Source organism: Aotus nancymaae, unplaced genomic scaffold, assembly GCF_030222135.1.
Source record: "Aotus nancymaae isolate 86718 unplaced genomic scaffold, 86718_ANA_hifiasm-v0.15.2.pri h1tg000041l, whole genome shotgun sequence".
NCBI classification, from domain to species: domain Eukaryota; kingdom Metazoa; phylum Chordata; class Mammalia; order Primates; family Aotidae; genus Aotus; species Aotus nancymaae.
Window position 1 is genome coordinate 39463853 of NW_026988455.1, and position 17476 is coordinate 39481328.

Genomic DNA, 17476 nt, shown 5'->3' on the forward strand with positions numbered 1-17476 from the left:
GCTACACAGTGACTCTCAGCACTCAAAATGGGGGAGGGTACTTGTTTAGTAAATAATCTTCGATGGGATTACTAAAATAATTTAATCTATACCTTCTGCAATATAAGGGACACAGGCGACTAATGTTTGTCTTATGTTGAGAAGTCTGAAGAGACAGAGACAGGTAGGCCAACAACTAACTTACAAATCAGGAGAGAGGCATTTGCAATGGGCTTGGTATGCATTTTCAGATTTTGTTTAGCCAGAGTGTATATTAGTGTCTCCTTGGGACCAGAAGTGGACTACAAGCGATAGAGGATTAGCAAGGGAGTGGCATTATGCTCTGCCCAGGAGAGGTGTCTAACCTCTACCAGAAGTTAGATCCCTAGATTCCTAGTGGCTTCAGAATTATTAATGGAAAAAAGTGGAATTGTAAATGAGAGGTTCTCAGCAATAAGGAAAGGACATTCTGGACACTCATGAGATTGGCCATAGCCTGTTTTTCAGACCACCAATTTCATCAGATGTTAATTATAAGTTCATGAAAAAAAGTTATGTGATCCAATAACATTGGAGAAAATAGTTACTAAATCTCCCTTTCTTGAATTTACAATGCATATTAGTGTGTTAGACATTCTGAAAACTCTTGCAGTAAACATAATTTAATTTTATTTAAACCCACTATTTACAAATGACTATTTGAATACGGACAGACACACACAGACACACACACACAAAACACCTCTTGGAGCACAGATGGAAAAACCTTCCTCAATATTATCTTCCACATCTCCAAATGCCAACACATTTGCAAAAGAAAAATCCTTTGAAAAGTATATAATAATGTATTAGTCACAAACTTACTGACTCCACTTCTGAAACACCTAAGTCTGAAATCTATGTGGACTTACCTCTAAAAATTTTATTTATCTCTCATATTATAGTCTGCTGATTAAGTGGCTCTTTTTCGTGATCCTTCGGGGTCTGAGTTGTGTCTGCTTGTCCATCTTATATGTCCATCATTTCACACTTCTTTTCTTCAACCTCAAAGACAAGAGAGAGGAAAATAGAGACACCATAGCATTCTTATTTGCCTTAAACCAGAAGTAGCACATCACTTCACTACCTCCCACATTCCCATTGGCAAGAACTCATGGTTCCAAACAACAAAGGAGGCAATGTAATATTTCTTTATGCTCCAGAAAAAAAATAGTGTGTTGGAAAAATACTATTTTTTTGTGGGACATATCATATGTATTCCCATAACAACAGAAAAAATAAAAGAGTTAATAGGAAGGGGGTTCTCATATTTGCATACTAGTTCTCCATTGCTACTTCCAATATTTTTATTCTTTCACTGTCTACTGTGTGATAGACATCAGGAGTGCATTAGTAAGATGAAATCTTGCCCTCATAAATTTAAAAAACAGTCCATGAATAACAAAATAATCTTTTCCTAAATACACATTATTTTCATCTGAAAAGCAGTGTTTGAGGATAGCTATTAAATATCAGTCATTGTGGTCAAAATATAGCATCTTTATTTTGTTTTAGATCATAGACCTAAAAGAAAGACTGTTAGAATTTAAATGAATATGTAATAAATGGCTAAATTTATCTTTAAAATCCCCTATTACACTTCACAGCATGCTTTTTTTTCTGAAAAGTTTCAAAGAAACAGGAAAATCACAATGTTATGACAAAGAAACATACAGACATGATTTACATTTTTAAGCATTTTACAACATTGATTTTATTTTATAGAAATAATACTCCATGGACATGCCAAAAATGATAAGTTGGTTTATATGTGTTCTGTCATTTTAAATATTTCTTATACATTTATTTGTGTTCACAGAGAGTAGGTATTTTTTGTGAATTTTTAAAATATGCATAAATTATATAGCCTATAAAGGCAGGAATTATTGTATTTATGGTATATAACATAGGAGCAAAAGAATTTCTAAATCTCAGCACTATGAACATTTTAGGTCAGATAATTCTTTGCTATTCTTTGTTTGGGGGTCTATCGTATGCATTTTGAAAGTTTTAGGATCATTGTTCACCTTCCCCCATCAGATTTTAATAGCGTATCCCTCTTCTCAAGTTATATGTCCCATGAAGGGAGAAAATTGCCCCTGTTTGAGAACCACTGGACTAAATTATCAATTTTTAAAAGTGTGGCACTAACAATAGTCTCTTCAAGTATATTCTTCAAGTGCCTATTACTACAGTGAATCTATGAGCATACAAGATCTTAGAATTAAACGGGACATAGTAATCTAGAAGGGTGTTGTACAGAAACAAATGCAGAATATATGACCTCTCCTCTCCAGGATGCACACATGTGCATGTATATGTGTCTATTGGGGATTGTGCATGAAGTGACTGATGTGAAATATTATATTCATGAAAACATTTAGTGCTCATCTTCCAGAAATTAGAACAGAATGGACAGGGTGTGGTCTAGCCACTCAGAAACCTTGTGTGTAACTACCAAGCATATTTTACCAGTTGCCAAAGGGAGCACATACTGGCTTTAAAGAGTATATTTATTCCAGAATTTGAAAAGAAACTAAGCAGCAATTGAGTGCTCAATCCAAGGGCCAGATCACTGCCTACTGTTTCCTCTTGGAGTGTTTCCAGGTAATATTTGCACATTTTAACGATTTTGGATTTGACTAGGTTAAATAATTAGAGGCTAGAGCCAACAATGCAACCATATTTTCCCAAAATGAACAATGTAAGCCTGTCATCTATAAGAAAGAATGTTCACAGTTATGGCATACGTCCTCCTTAGTTGTTACATAATAGGCTTATTCTTTGAATCGTGCTAAAGATTCAATGCCACAGCTTCACACGCATAATATCAGACACCAGGGATTCCTTGTGCCTTCTGAACATGCCTAAGATAATGAAAGTTTACGAAAGAAGATAAGATGTCTCTATTGTGCTATTTTTTCACTTGCCATTTTTCCCTGACAAGAGTAAACAGAACACTAAATGAATTGCAGCTATTAATTTCTTTATGAAGGAATAACACTGTAATAAGACCTGCCTTGCTTTATCATCTGAGATTCCTATTTTTCTGAGATATTCATATGCATGCAATCAAAATCCCTCATTTGGAAATGCTCATAAAAGAAGTATCAAATCCATCTCTACATCGAGAATGAAATATGCAAAACCAGCCTGGCTCTTTCTCTCTTCCCCCCACTCTTATACACTGATTTAAACATTATTTTTCAGGTATCTACATATACCTTTAAAATTCTGTAAAACTATTCCAGTGTTGAAAATAAATGAAATGATCATTCTTGTTTTTATTTAAAAAAAATAGTAAAACAACCTTTAGACCAAATGTGATGCATTATATTGACATAACAAATGTGGACATTAATTAAAGAGCAGCAGAATCCAGCAGAGAAGTTTGCCCTCCATCTGCTTGACCTGAGGTAATAACAATGTTCCATTAACCCAAACTGACAGATTTTCTAGGGTTTGTCTTCATCTCTAAAGTTGCTGCGCCTGGTATGAATAACCATATGTGTGACATCATCCATAACGTGCCATGTGGAATAAAATTAACTGCGTACGCATCCTATTTTGTTTTTGCTTTTTATTCTTTCTTGTGAGCTCTGTGTTCTTTGTAGCCCTTTACTCTTTTCCTAGCTCACTGTCCAGGACATTTTCCTGTACAAAGTACATAGGCCCGAGATGGCATCCCAGGTTCTGATCACTCGTATTTGCCAAAAGAAAATTAGATAAAGACACATGACATTCACACAGAAAAGAGCCAACCCAGAAAAAGTGAAATATGGCATAGTAATCATTAGGGTTATTATTCAAGTCAAATATGAAAGCAGAAGTATGTTAAACACATCATGTATTCTGTACAAAAAAGAAAGAAAAGAACTTACAGAATTTTCTAAATAATAAATTAGTGGGATGGGGGATCTTGTCCCAGAACTGAAACTTAAATCTTTGAATCTGTTCATATCTAGTATGTATTAGTTAACCAAGGGAACTGTTTTCCTCTTCCATCTCATTATAGATCAAACATCAAAAGCTTTCCACTAGAAGCAGGCACCCAGGAGGCATCTTGCTTTGTCACAATACAGTATTCACAGCCACCCTGATAGGAGTGCTAACTCTCTTGGTAGCCTTAAAGAACAACAGTGCAGTTATTTGTTGTGCTTCTTCCTCTCCTCCCCTGGAATTGTTGCTTCACTGTAATAAGTAACATTCCTTCCAATTATCCAAGCTCCTCAAGTCCACAGAGTTGACCCCCATGACTTTAGAAAAGACTCGCTGTTTAGAGTCATTAATCCAAGATTATAAACATGGAGGGAGATTCATGAGAAAGGGATGAACTCATGGTTCCTGAAGAAAGACAATGGCATGCAGTGTTTTCCCAGAGGCTTTGTGTGTGTATGTGTGTATATGTGTGTACCTTTATTTTAAATCCTTCCTTTTTCCTGCAAGGATTTGTCCCCCTGTCTTTTCAACTGTCATTATCCTCTGGCTTCTTCTTCACTGGGGTGAGCAGCAACACCTATTGCGACTGGTGTGTCAGAATGGCTTAGCTTTTCTCTGAGTCCTTGCCTGGACAGCAGAACCCAGACGGCAACATTCTGATGGAGCAGTGTAAAAGATGGGCAGATCAGACATGCAATTAGCCAAAGCAAGAATTTAATTGCAAATCGATTACCTCTCCTGTAAGCCCATTTAACATTTGTTTTTAAATTTTGAAAATGATAATGATGTACCTCTCGTGACTCTGTGTAAGTCAGAACCACTGAGATATATGTACATGAATTTAAGGCATTACACTTCGATTCTAGAGATCATCTTCAAGGGTTTGATGTTCCCTGATCTTTGTATCTTCTTGAGTTCTACAAAGGCTTTTTAAAAAAATTTCTGGAGGAAAAGAAGAAATTGCATAAAACAGACACCTATAGTCTCTACTGTTCTATTTATAAGCTAATGTGGTAATTAGGAATCTTGAACTCTTTTTTTGTGAACGTGATATGTATGTAAGTCTTTCATCCTCACCAGAAATCATATTAAGTCTTTTGAGATCTTTTTGAAAGCCAAAGAGAAACAGTATTCTGAATCTGCATGATTTTAATAGTACATTACATAGGAAATTAAAACATTCATTTCGTTGCTGGAATTGGCCATAGAACAGACAGCATTCTTTCCCCTTGGTCTGGAGCTCCAATGTCAATATGAGCTAAAATATTCTTCCATCTATCCCCAATCTCTGCTACTTTTGCTGCCTCCTTATAAAGCTTATACTTATGCTTAGCAAATGAAGAAAGGAATTAGTGATGCTCTCTCATTTCCTGTCTTCCCACAGATGGTGATAAATTCTAATTCAGACTCCATTAAACCTGAGTAGAGCAACCCAGCAGGTGGCTGTACTAATGGAAAATCCTGGCCTTGGAATAATGGGAATTATAACCGACAGCTCTTCTACACCACAAAAAAGATGATGTATTCTTATTGACAGTGTCGCATTTGAGTCCAGAAGGCTGATCTGATAGTTCAGTCCTGGCACAACGGAAGCTAAAAGCCCCCTGGGTGTTTTCTTGGCCACACCACTGTAATTTTTGTCATCTGAACTTTCTATTACAATTCATTTTACAAATCTCATATAAGTTGAAAAGAACAAGAGGAATGAAAGGGAGGGGAAAGAAAGAAGGGCCTTTATTTTGCCTACAGGCATACTTTTATTCTTTTTTCTTGGTTTAAAGGACAAATAAAGGTTGACACACAACAGTATTTCCAGCCAATTCAGTATTTTTAATGCTGACATACTGGGCCCAAGATCTTTTAGTGATCCTAGACAAGCTCACTGAAGAGAGTTTCTGTTTAAAAGATGTATAGATTGCCCCGGAGGTGTAATGCCTGATGTTCCACTAGAGTTCTTGCAGGAATCCTACATTTGCATGCATTATTTTTTTCATTCTTTTCTCTTAGCTCCACCTTCCTTTTTAAATTCCAACATGTTATTTACAAAAATATGATTTGGTCACACTGATCTAAAATGGCATCTGGATGTTCAAATATTTAGAACCTCATATTTTCACTAAGCCTCCAAGTCTCTGAAAATATAACAAGCAGTTATCAAAATATTTCATTGTATTCACCATCTGTCAGCAGTTTAAAAATATTATATTAAGATTAATAATCATACTTTGTGCTTACTCAATATAGCATATTTCCTCTTGAGAACTGTTAGTACTTTACAAAACTGAACTGAGTCATTGTCACTTTTTCCCACAAACAGTTCTTTGGGTTTAAAAAAAAAGTTGGGAAAAAATTTAAAGACAGGTAAAAGCTGAAGATTAGCTGGAGAAGCTGACGTTTAATTCATTCCATAATTTTTTCTTCAGCTAATTACTTTCACTTACTTTTCATTCTGCAACTTGTTGAGCAGGGACCTTTTTTCTAAACAGTTAAGGAGCTTCAACATCCTGCTTTTATTGCCTGCAAATTCAAAGCTTAGACATCAGCCCATTAAGCAGAAGCATACTTATGCCTGGAAACTTTGTGGCATAAATAAAGGGATCTTAGGATCTTGGAAAAGAAGAATACAGACTGGAAGGGTCTGTAACAGAGAGGGATTTGTGTTATTACCATTTTATTACCAATGATTTATTGGAAGATATATTATATGCATATGTGTGCGTATACACACATACATATGTATACATATGTATTTAACTGCATATATATACACACAAACATATATGTATATTTAACTGTATATATAGATGGGTTTTATCTTTTTTAGTTAATTAGCTTATCTTCATTATGGTATTCTAAATTAAAGAACCACCCAGGTATATGTGAATATCTCCATTTGCAAAGTAGACTATGAGTCCCATCACGTTGAGGAAGGAGCAAATCACAGCCAGAGACAGCAACTCACAGAGAATGTTACTTCAGGAAAAATTATTTAGGACTGTATATGCTAAAAAATTTAAATATTAAATCAGAAGAACTATGAAATATTGTTATCTTTGAATGGTTTTATTATGTGAAAGCACTAACCCAAGTGCACAGATTATCAGCAAAATCCTGGAAGACTCAGATGAAATCACAAGGTAAATTTAAGAGAAATTTAACAGATTTCCCTGTTGATAAAGTCTCCCACTGTTGCCTACAGGCATAAATTGCTAAGAAACCTTAAATGCCTGATGATGCAAAAACTTTAAATGCCTGAAAATACACAAATATTTTAAATTTGCATTTAGAATTAACATTTACTGACTGCTTAGCGTGTGCTGGACTCTGTTGATTATATTAAGACTCTTAATATCCCTATTTTACAACAGAATAAACAAGGACTCTTACAATTTAGGTCACTTTATCAAAATCACTTTACTTAAATGGGAATTCGATTCAGATCCAACGGGCTCCAAAAACATATTGAAATCTCAATTGTGTAAGGCAGTGATTCTCAAAGTGTGGTTCTTGAACTATAAAATCAACATGCCCTGAAAACTTATTATAAATGCAAATTCTCAGATCCCAATCCAGAGTTCTTGAATCAAAAAACCTGGGTCTGGGACCCAGCAATCTGTAGAAGCTCTCCAGGGAATTCTGAAGTATACTAATGTTTAAGAATCACAGTTGTAGAGTGTCATTATATTTATATTTGAAGAAGGAGAAAGCAATGTTTGTAGATAATTTGCATGCACCTTCTACAAATTAGCAAAGCAATATACCAATTTTAAAAATGTTTTATGTATAAAGTTAGTGAAAATTCCCTAGCATATAGTCAATCATGTAACCAAAAGCAGGAAAGCACTGACATAATATTAAGAAAGATTGTATCATCCATCTCTAGCTAAAGTAACAATCAGAAAAAGAATGAGGAAGAATCATTAAGAGATTCAAAGTTAATAAAAGCATTGATTCAAATGCAGATATCAGTATAAATGAACTTTAAAGTGACCATGTACAATTTGCATAGGAATGGCAATTAAGAAAATATTTAACTAGGCAAAGAAATGTGCTAGAAATTTCATGGGTTTTATTTCATTATTATCCTTTGTAAGGAAAACTACAGCTCGGAATCCTACTGAGGGATCAGCAGTCATATTTTGTAACTTGTGATCCCTTGGCCACATCTAATATCAAAGCTCAACATCTGATATCAGGGGAGATCTATAATTGTTATGTTGCCCCAAATGGTGTTTCTCACATCTGGAATTCTGTTACCAAGAAATCTAAAAAGAATGAATAGTAATAAAAAACTGACATGAGGTAGAGTTAGGGCAAGAGTAATTAAAAGAAACTAAAGGCCAGGCATGGTGCCTCACACCTATAATTCAGGCAATTTGGGAGGCCAAGACAAAAGAATCACTTGAGCTCAGCAGGTTAAGATCAACCTGGTAAATATGAAGAGAACCTGTCTCTACAAAAACAAAAACAAAATTAGCCGAGCACAGTGGTGTGCACCTGTAGTCTCAGCTACTTGGGAAACTGAGGCAAAAGGATTTCTTAAGCAAAGGAGGTCAAGGCTGCAGTGAGCTGTGATTGCACCCCTGTACTCTAGCCTGGAAAAAAGAGAAAGATCCTGTCTCCAAAAAACCACCACCACCACCACCAAGAATAAACTGGAGCTATAGGGTTATAAGGAAGCAAGACTTGTAAACCAGCAAAGTAAACCAACCAACTGAGAAATTTAAAATGAGCATATAGGTAAAGGGAAGCAGAGGTGTTAGAGAACTGCCATGCCGTTGAGGAAAGAAAAGTAAAACTGGAAATACATTTCGTAGCATGTAGTAGAAAAAGGGAAAGAAAAGAGAAGTTAGACTAGTTAGAAACTTGTATGAATTCAGGAGATGACGATGACCTGGACTTGGTCAGTAACAGTGGTTATGTAAGAGAACAATGAATTCTAAAGACCTTTTGTAAGTGTTGGAAGAAGTATGGGAATCCCAAGTCTTCAGCAGCAGAGATAAGAATAATTAAGAAAGAGGTTGTTAATAGTTTTCAGCAAAAAATTAGAAAGGGTTGAGATCTTAGTAGTCAGGATTCTCCAGAGAAACAGAAGTAATAGGATGAATAGATAGATAGATAGATAGATGAATATATAGACAAACACACAGAGATGATACACAGAAAGACGATAGATCAACGTATTTTAAGAAATTGGCTCCTATAATTGTGGAGGCTGGCAAGTTCAAAATATTTAGGGTAGGCTAGCAGACTGGAGATCTACAGAAAACTTAGTGTTATAGCTCAAACCTGAAAACAATCTGGGGTCAGAATTCTATCCTCTTCCACTGACTGGATAAGGCCTACCCTATTATGAGGAGAATCTGCTTTACTCAAAGCCTACTGATTTAAATGTTAATCTCATCTAAGAAATATATCACAGTGATATCAGACTGGTGTTTGACCAACACTTGGGTAACATTGCCACCTCCCTAAGTTGACTCATAATATTTACCATCACAAATTAGAAATACTGTGTATGATGAGGCAAGTAGTACTATGCTTCATGTAGAGTGAGCACTCAATAAATGTCATTATGACTATTGGTGGGTCAAAGGAGAGGATATCAGCCTCCTCCCTAGTGAAGAGAAGTGGTAAAATATGAGGCTGTTATTGAGATGTAAGCATCAAGCACAGACAGATTTTCTCTACCTCCTTCTTCCTGAGCTTCTACTCCCATTGTCAGTACTTATCAGGCTGAATTTTATTCCTCAGTAAACTCCAGGAGAGACAGGGTGCATTGTAAACATTTTTTTCTCCTGTGCTTACCCTTTTCTTATCTTTCAGTAGGTTTTAAAACAAAGTCATCTTCTAGAACAATAACCAACATATAATGAGAATTACGAGATTTGGATGTTCCCACAGTCATACTCTCATTTTGATTGGATGTCCTATATTGGGATGTTGGATTGAGAACAATAGTCCCAATAGGCTCAACATCTGCACAGCCAACTCCTATATCTCTTAATGTACATAAATCTAAAGTCAGAAGTTATTAAATCAGAGACTTCTTGCTCTTGAGAAATAGAGCCAAAATCACTAAGATTTAAAAAAAAAAGAATGTGTATATATTAAATATTGTCAGAAAATATCATGAGAGCAAAAGGAATTCACTTATGCCTCTATATTGAATCAGAGATATTTTTAAAAAGCAATATTTTTTATTTTCAGGAGACAAACAGCTTCATGTTCAACAAGAAGAAATTCATCTTTCCTCCATAACAATTGCAAAAGAAATTCTGAATGTTATAGAAAACTGTTTCCAGCATAGTAATTTATATGGGCCTAGAACCAAAACCCCCAGAATCCTACCTCCACCAGCTACTATGACTATGTTTAAATGATTCAGCTTCTTAGTTTCTCTACCTACAAAATGGGGACAAAATGGTACTGAGAAAGAGAAAAGTGGCCTCAGACAGTCAGTAGCTGGCCTGGCACTGAGCTAGGCCTTGTTGTTAAACCTGCCTCACAGTTAGGCTGTGGTGTTCTGCCATTGAACAAATGTCAGACGTCGCCATCATCAATTACTCGCTCTGTGAGTGACATGAAGTGAAACAAAATCAGCATTACTTCATGATCATGTCTAAATAGAGACAAAAATACTGTCATTGAACAAACTAGAAATTACCAAATCATCCTTTCCCAGCTAACATGAAAAGCAACTGCTTCTTCATCAATTACATCTTAGCTCCTCTTTACTCCTACCACATTCTACATAAAAATTAATATGTCAAATTGTAGAATTCCCTATGCTTCCTGACAATGTCCAATCCAGAGGAAAAACCTTGTTTCCTTGAATTCTCACTACAATCACCCAAGGCTAAATTCCCACTACAATCACCCAAGGCTAAATTCCCTAAGTCCCTTCCAACACGTTCTTACTAAATGCCTCCACAGGAATTCTTTTATTTTAGCTTGTTGACATTTTTTAGGTTGTTAGTTTTCTTCATTGTAATGAGTCAATAGCCCAATTTTTCATGATTTGGGGTGTATTTCTCTTAATCTCTGGCTGCAGGGTGTAGAACTGTTAAAAAAATACTAACTTAGGCTGGGTGCGGTGGCTCAAGCCTGTAATCCCAGCACTTTGGGAGGCCGAGGGGGCTGGATCATGAGGTCAAGAGATCGAGACCATCCTGGTCAACATGGTGAAACCCTGTCTCTACTAATACAAAAAATTAGCTGGGCATGGTGGCACATGCCTATAATCCCAGCTACCCAGGAGGCTGAGGCAGGAGAATTGTCTGAACCCAGGAGGCGGAGGTTGCGGTGAGCCGAGATCGCGCCATTGCACTCCAGCCTGGGTAACGAGAGCAAAACTACGTCTCAAAAAAAAAAAAAATACTAAATTAATTAATGCACAGTTAGCTTTTGAAATAGGATCTGGCATATAGAAAGTTTAAGCCATCTTACTTTTAAACAGTCAAAATGCTTCATGGAATGTCAATACTCATATTTAGGTATTTTAATTTTATTTATTTAACAAATATATCTTTATTCAGCATCTTCTACATTTTAAGTACACTGCTATGTACAGGGACATAAATAAATGATATTTTCCTATCTTTAAGTTAAACAGTAGACACCTGTGGATTTCCAAGACTATCTAAATTTTCCAAATAGCTCCTTCTTATCCACTGTTCTCTGCACTATGGCACACAGATAATTACTCAGCCTCCCGTACCTTCATACCTTTACAGTTCCACTAGCACAGAGCTCTGTTACAAGGTAATCATCATGGATAGTTTGGAGATAATAGGAGAGAATTTCACTGCAAACATAATGTGACCTAAAACTAGATATGAGGGGTCCTTATAATCAAACATGGCCCTTGTCAGAGAGATTGCTAAGAGATAAGAGCAATATTCTGGTTTTTATGGACAACTGAGTATATTCCTGTTCACTGGGTAAAATCACTAAGATAAAAAAATGAATGTGTATGTATTAAATATTGTCAGAAAATATAATCATATAAGAGCAAAGGGAATTCACTTATGCCTCTACATTGAATCAGATATATTAAAAAACAGCAATATTTTGGACATTGCTTGCTTTGGATAATTACAAACAGAAATTCTTCACTACCAAGCATAGGGTTTGGATGGTAAGTTTTGTAGCTCCCCTGTGTAGTGGCCATCACTGTTTTTAATATTTCATCTTAAAGTTGGGGTCCATTCTTCCATCTCTGCTCTCTCTTTTCCATTACAGGCACCACAAATGGCATTGAAAGCCATGCAACCAATCACTCTTCCACTTTATTATTTAGAACCATTTTATTTCATACCCATCTTAATACAACATATCCAAAAGAAGGGATGGTTGTCCTCCTAGGATGATTATGTTTTAGTACTTCCTGGAATAGCTAGAATAAATGGCAGCTGGATTCTAATACCATAACCATGTTTTATAACATAAGTTTTAAAAATAATGTAATATTGGTAAATTTTAATCAGTGATATAATAAGAATACATATAGCATTACTTCTAGGTAATATTATAGTCCACTATATTACTATAACAATTTGTTAATGTATCAATTTTTTACGATTCCAAAAATGTTTTAATAATGGCATTTCTACAAATTTCTTTGTATTATTTTTTTATTTCCTTATTTCTTCAGGAAAAAACAAAGTGATACATGTGCAGAACGTGCAAGTTTGTTACATAGGTATGCATGTTCCATGGTGGTTTGCTGCACCTATTGATTCATCCTCTAAGTTCCTTCCCCTCATTCCCCAGCCCCACAACAGGCCCTGGTGTGTGCTCTTCACCTCTCGGTGTCTATGTTTTCTCAATGTTCAGCTCCCACTTACGGATGATGGCTTCCAGCTGCATCCATGTCCCTGAAAAGCACATAATCTCATTTCTTTTTATGGCTCCATAGTATTCCATAATGTATAATTACCATACTTTCTTTATCCAGTCTATCACTGATGAGCATTTGGGTTGGTTCCATGTCTTTGCTATTGTAAATAGTGCTGCAATAGACATATGTGTGCATGTGTCTTTATAGTATGATAATTTATATTCCTTTGAGTATATACCCAATAATAAAATGCCTGGGCCAAATGGTATTTCTGATTCGAGATCCTTGAGGACTTGCCATACTGTCTTCCACAATGGTTGAACTAATTTACATTCCCAACAACAGTGTAAAAGCATTCCTATTTCTCCACAGCTTTGCCAGCATCTATTGTTTCCTGACTTTTTAATAATTGTCATTCTGACTGGCATGAGATGGTATCTCATTGTGGTTTTGATTTGCATTTCTCTGATGATTAGTGATGTTGAGCTTTTTTTCATATGTTTGTTGGCCACACAAATGTCTTATTTTGAGAACTACCTGTTCAGATCTTTTGCCCACTTTTTGATGGAGTTGTTTTTTTCTTGTTAATGTGTTTAAGTTCCTTGTGCATTCTGAATATTAGACCTTAGTCAGATAGGTAAATTGCAAAATTTTTCTCCTAGTCTTTAGTTTTTTCACCAGAGTGAACAGGCAAAGAGTATGAACAGACAGTTCTCAAAATAAGACATTTATCATTAGAGTGAACAGGCAACTTACAGAACAACTATTTATCTGATGATAAAAGTATTTTCTGTGCAGAAGTACTTTAGTTTCATTAGATTTCATTTGTCAATTTTGGCTTTTGTTGCAATTGCTTTTGGCATTTTGTCACGAAGTTTTTGCCCATGCCTATGTCCTGAATGGCATTGCCTAGGTATTCTTCTAGGGTATTTATAGTTTTGGGTTTTTCATTATTTTATTGTACTATTTTAGGAAAAACTCCTAGAAGTGAAACTTGGGGATCAAAGTTAATGCACCTTTAAGACTCTTGGTACATATGGACAAACTGTCCTCCAAAGAGCTTGTGCCAATTACAGGCCCTCCAGTGGTAAATGTGATATCTATCTTGCTTAGATTTAATTGCTACAAATCACTAGTGACATTGATTATAATAAATATTTTTAATATGTGCCAATAATAAAAAACTTAGTTATTTGCATTTTTGATTGTTAGAAATGTGAACATTGTTTGACATGTTCACTTGCTACGTATTTCTTCAATGATTTACCTAATATTATTTGCACACTTTTTTGCTGGATTATTTTGATATTCTTTATATGTAAGAATATTAATGCTTTATTTTATAAAGAGAGAGTAAACATTTTACCAGTTTATGTAATTATTATAATTAAATAGTGTAAATATGCATTTTTTAAAATTTTATAAAGTCAAATATGTTAATCATTTTTAGCACAGATTCAGGGAGCTCCAGGTGTGAATTTTTTTAATTTTTATATTATCCCTTCTCAGTTTCCATGTTCATGGTCTATCAGTTAAGGTTAAATTAGATAATGCCTGCAAAGGGTTTGAATTTCAGTGCTTAGAAATTTATAAAGTCAGATGGGTAAGCTGCAAAAATTTTTTCCCATTCTGTTGGTTGCCGATTCACTCTAATGACTGCTTCTTTTGCTGTGTAGAAGCTGTGGAGTTTGACTGGGTATATATCCAAAGGATTATAAATTGTTCTACTATAAGGACACGTGCACACGAATGTTCATCGCAGCACAGTTTACAATAGCAAAGACCCAGAACCAACCCAAATGCCCATCGATGATAGACTGGACAGGGAAAATGTGGCACAAATACACCATGGAATATTATGCAGCCATCAAAAACGATGAGTTCACATCCTTTGTAGGGACATGGATGAACCTGGAAGCCATCATTCTCAGCAAACTGACACAGGAACACAAAATCAAACACTGCATGTTCTCACTCATAGACGGGTGTTGAACAATGGGAACACATGGACACAGGGAGGGGAGCACTACACACTGGGGTCTATTGGGGGGAAATAGAGGAGGGACAGTGGGGGGTGGGAGGTTGGGGAGGGATAGCATGGGGAGAAATGCCACATATAGGTGAAGGGGAGGAAGGCAGCAAATCACACTGCCATGTGTGCACCTATGCAACAATCTTGCATGTTCTTCATATGTACTCCAAAACCTAAAATGCAATAAAAAAAAAACTGCAACTATATATGTAAAAAAAAAAAAAAAAGAAATTTGTAAAGTCTCAATCAATAATAACTGAGCTACTTTTTAATAATGATTCTTCATCAAAGTATGTATTTATTTAACCTTATTATCTTTCAATGCTTTAGTGGTATCTTTCAATGTTTTAATGGTTCTTGTTTATTTTGTTAGTCTTTATTTAGAATAGAATTTGCCATTTTTATAACATTATTTATGTAAACTTATTTTATTCATAATGCACAGTATGCCAGAATCATTTTTAAATAAATTATATTTTTCCAAATTATTTAAAATGTAATTTTATAATAGACTACACACACCTCTCCCTCCCCACACATGCACTTACATTCATATACACAAACACATGCTTTGATGATCTGCTTTGTATTTTTTGTTCTGTAATAGAAACGTGTCCATTCCGGTGTTAGTATGATACTTGACACTTTTTTTTTTTTTTTTTTGAGACCAAGATTCACTCTTGTTGCCCAGGCTGGAGTGTAATGATGGATCTCAGCTCACTGCAACCTCCACCTTGCAAGTTCAAGCAATTCTCCTGCCTCAGCCTCTGGAGTAACTGAGATTACAGGCATGCCCCACCATGCCCAATTAATTTTTTTTTTTTTTTTTTTTGTATTTTTAGTAGAGACAGGGTTTCACCATGTTAGCAAGGCTGGTTTCAAACCCCTGACCTCAGGTGATCCACCCGCCTCAGCCTCCCAAAGTGCTGGGATTACAGGCATGAGCCACCATACCCAAACGACACTTGACACTTTCAATGATTTTATCTTGGTGCGATATCTTTAACACTGTAATTTATCTTCAAGAAATTATTTGCCTTTTAGACAAGTTTATTCTTCAAAATATATTTTGGAGTTATTTCACCAAGGGTCAGAATAAATACAATACCATTTGAGTATTTTTATGATAATTCTTTAAAAAGAAACTAGTGTCATTTTTATTTCAGATTTAAGGTTTTCTTAAGACTCTTGTTATTGTAAACACATTTTTCCTATAAGATAGATAGATATTTTAATAATACATTTTGTTGATCTATTAAAAATGTGATTCGTCTGCCACAGTCTTAAAATTTTCAACTATTGCAGAATGAGGTCACCTACTGAATAAAGAGTCCCATTTTTTGAAGACCTTATACTTTCTCCTTAGAGGTGTAAGAGAGATTAATACATCTCTAAGTAGTAAACACATTAAAATGTACACCACAGCAACATTTTAGAGGTTATTATCTAGTGTCTTTAGAATATTAGTATAAAGTTCTGTTACAAAGCACTGTTTAAAAGAAAACAATGAAAAAGAAGAACAAAGTTGACTAATTATACTATATGACTAAGATTTGCAATACGGCACCAATATCAAGACAGTGTATATTGGCATAAGTATGGACATAGAGATAATTGCATCGCAATAGGAAACCAGATTATACCTACCAATATTTGGGCAATTGCTTTTGGATGAGGTGTAAGTGTAGTTCAATGGAAGAAAGATAGTCTTCTCAACAATTAGAAATAATTGAACCTCTATTTAAATCTTGAACCATATATAAAAATTAACTTAAAAGGAATCATAGATATAAATTCAGCTAAACCTATAAATTTCTAGACTATAACATAGAAGAAACTCTGAGATCTTGGGCTCAGAAAATTTCTCAGAAAAAATTAAAAATACATAAATTATAAAAGAAAAAATGATAAATTAGACTTCATTAGAATTAAAAGTATGTACTCTTTTTAAAGTAACTACTTTTAAAAAGTTTAAACAGGTCACAGACAGGGAGAAAATATTTGCAAAACATAGAGTTGACATAGTATTTGTTCCTCCAATATATTTTAATAATTTTAGAACTCAGTAGTAAGAAAACAATTCAATTTTCAAAAAAGGAAAAAGATTCTAAAAGATGTTCTACCAAAGAAAAAAGACAAATGACAAATAGGTAACACAAAAAGATGCTCAACATTATTATTGATTGGGGAAATAGAAATCAATTTGTAATTATTGATTGGGGAAATAGAAATCCCAGTGGGATTCCACTACACAGAGCTTAAAATAGCTGAAGAGGATGTGGAGCAACTGGAACTCTTAGACATTGTCTGTGGGAATGCAAAAAAAGAAAGAAATAGTTCCTTTGGAAAACAGTCAGTAGTTTCTGCTTAAGTGAAACATACACAACAAACATATTTATGACCCAACAATCTTACTCCTATGTATTTACTCAGAGAAATGAAAATATATGTCCATATAAATATATGTACATGAATGGTTATAGTGACTTTATTCATAACATGAGTGCCCATTAACTAGTGATTGAATAAACTAAGTACTTCCATTCAATGTAACACTGCTTATCAATAAAGAGGAATTAACATGCAAAAATGAAGATGCATCTTAAAGTAGTATGCTAAAAAAAGAAGTTTACACAAAAGGCCAC

At 34.9% G+C, this 17476-nt stretch overlaps 1 long non-coding RNA gene across 1 annotated transcript in view; it reads right to left on the bottom strand.

Moving 5' to 3' along the window:
• The window catches only part of LOC105718702 (uncharacterized), a 153970-nt gene extending 152920 nt beyond the window's left edge, over window positions 1-1050 (bottom strand). Inside the window, exon 1 of the long non-coding RNA XR_001107808.2 lies at window positions 891-1050. This is a non-coding gene — a long non-coding RNA (uncharacterized LOC105718702). The remainder of the gene's footprint in view (window positions 1-890) is intronic.
• Window positions 1051-17476: the final 16426 nt, after the last annotated feature.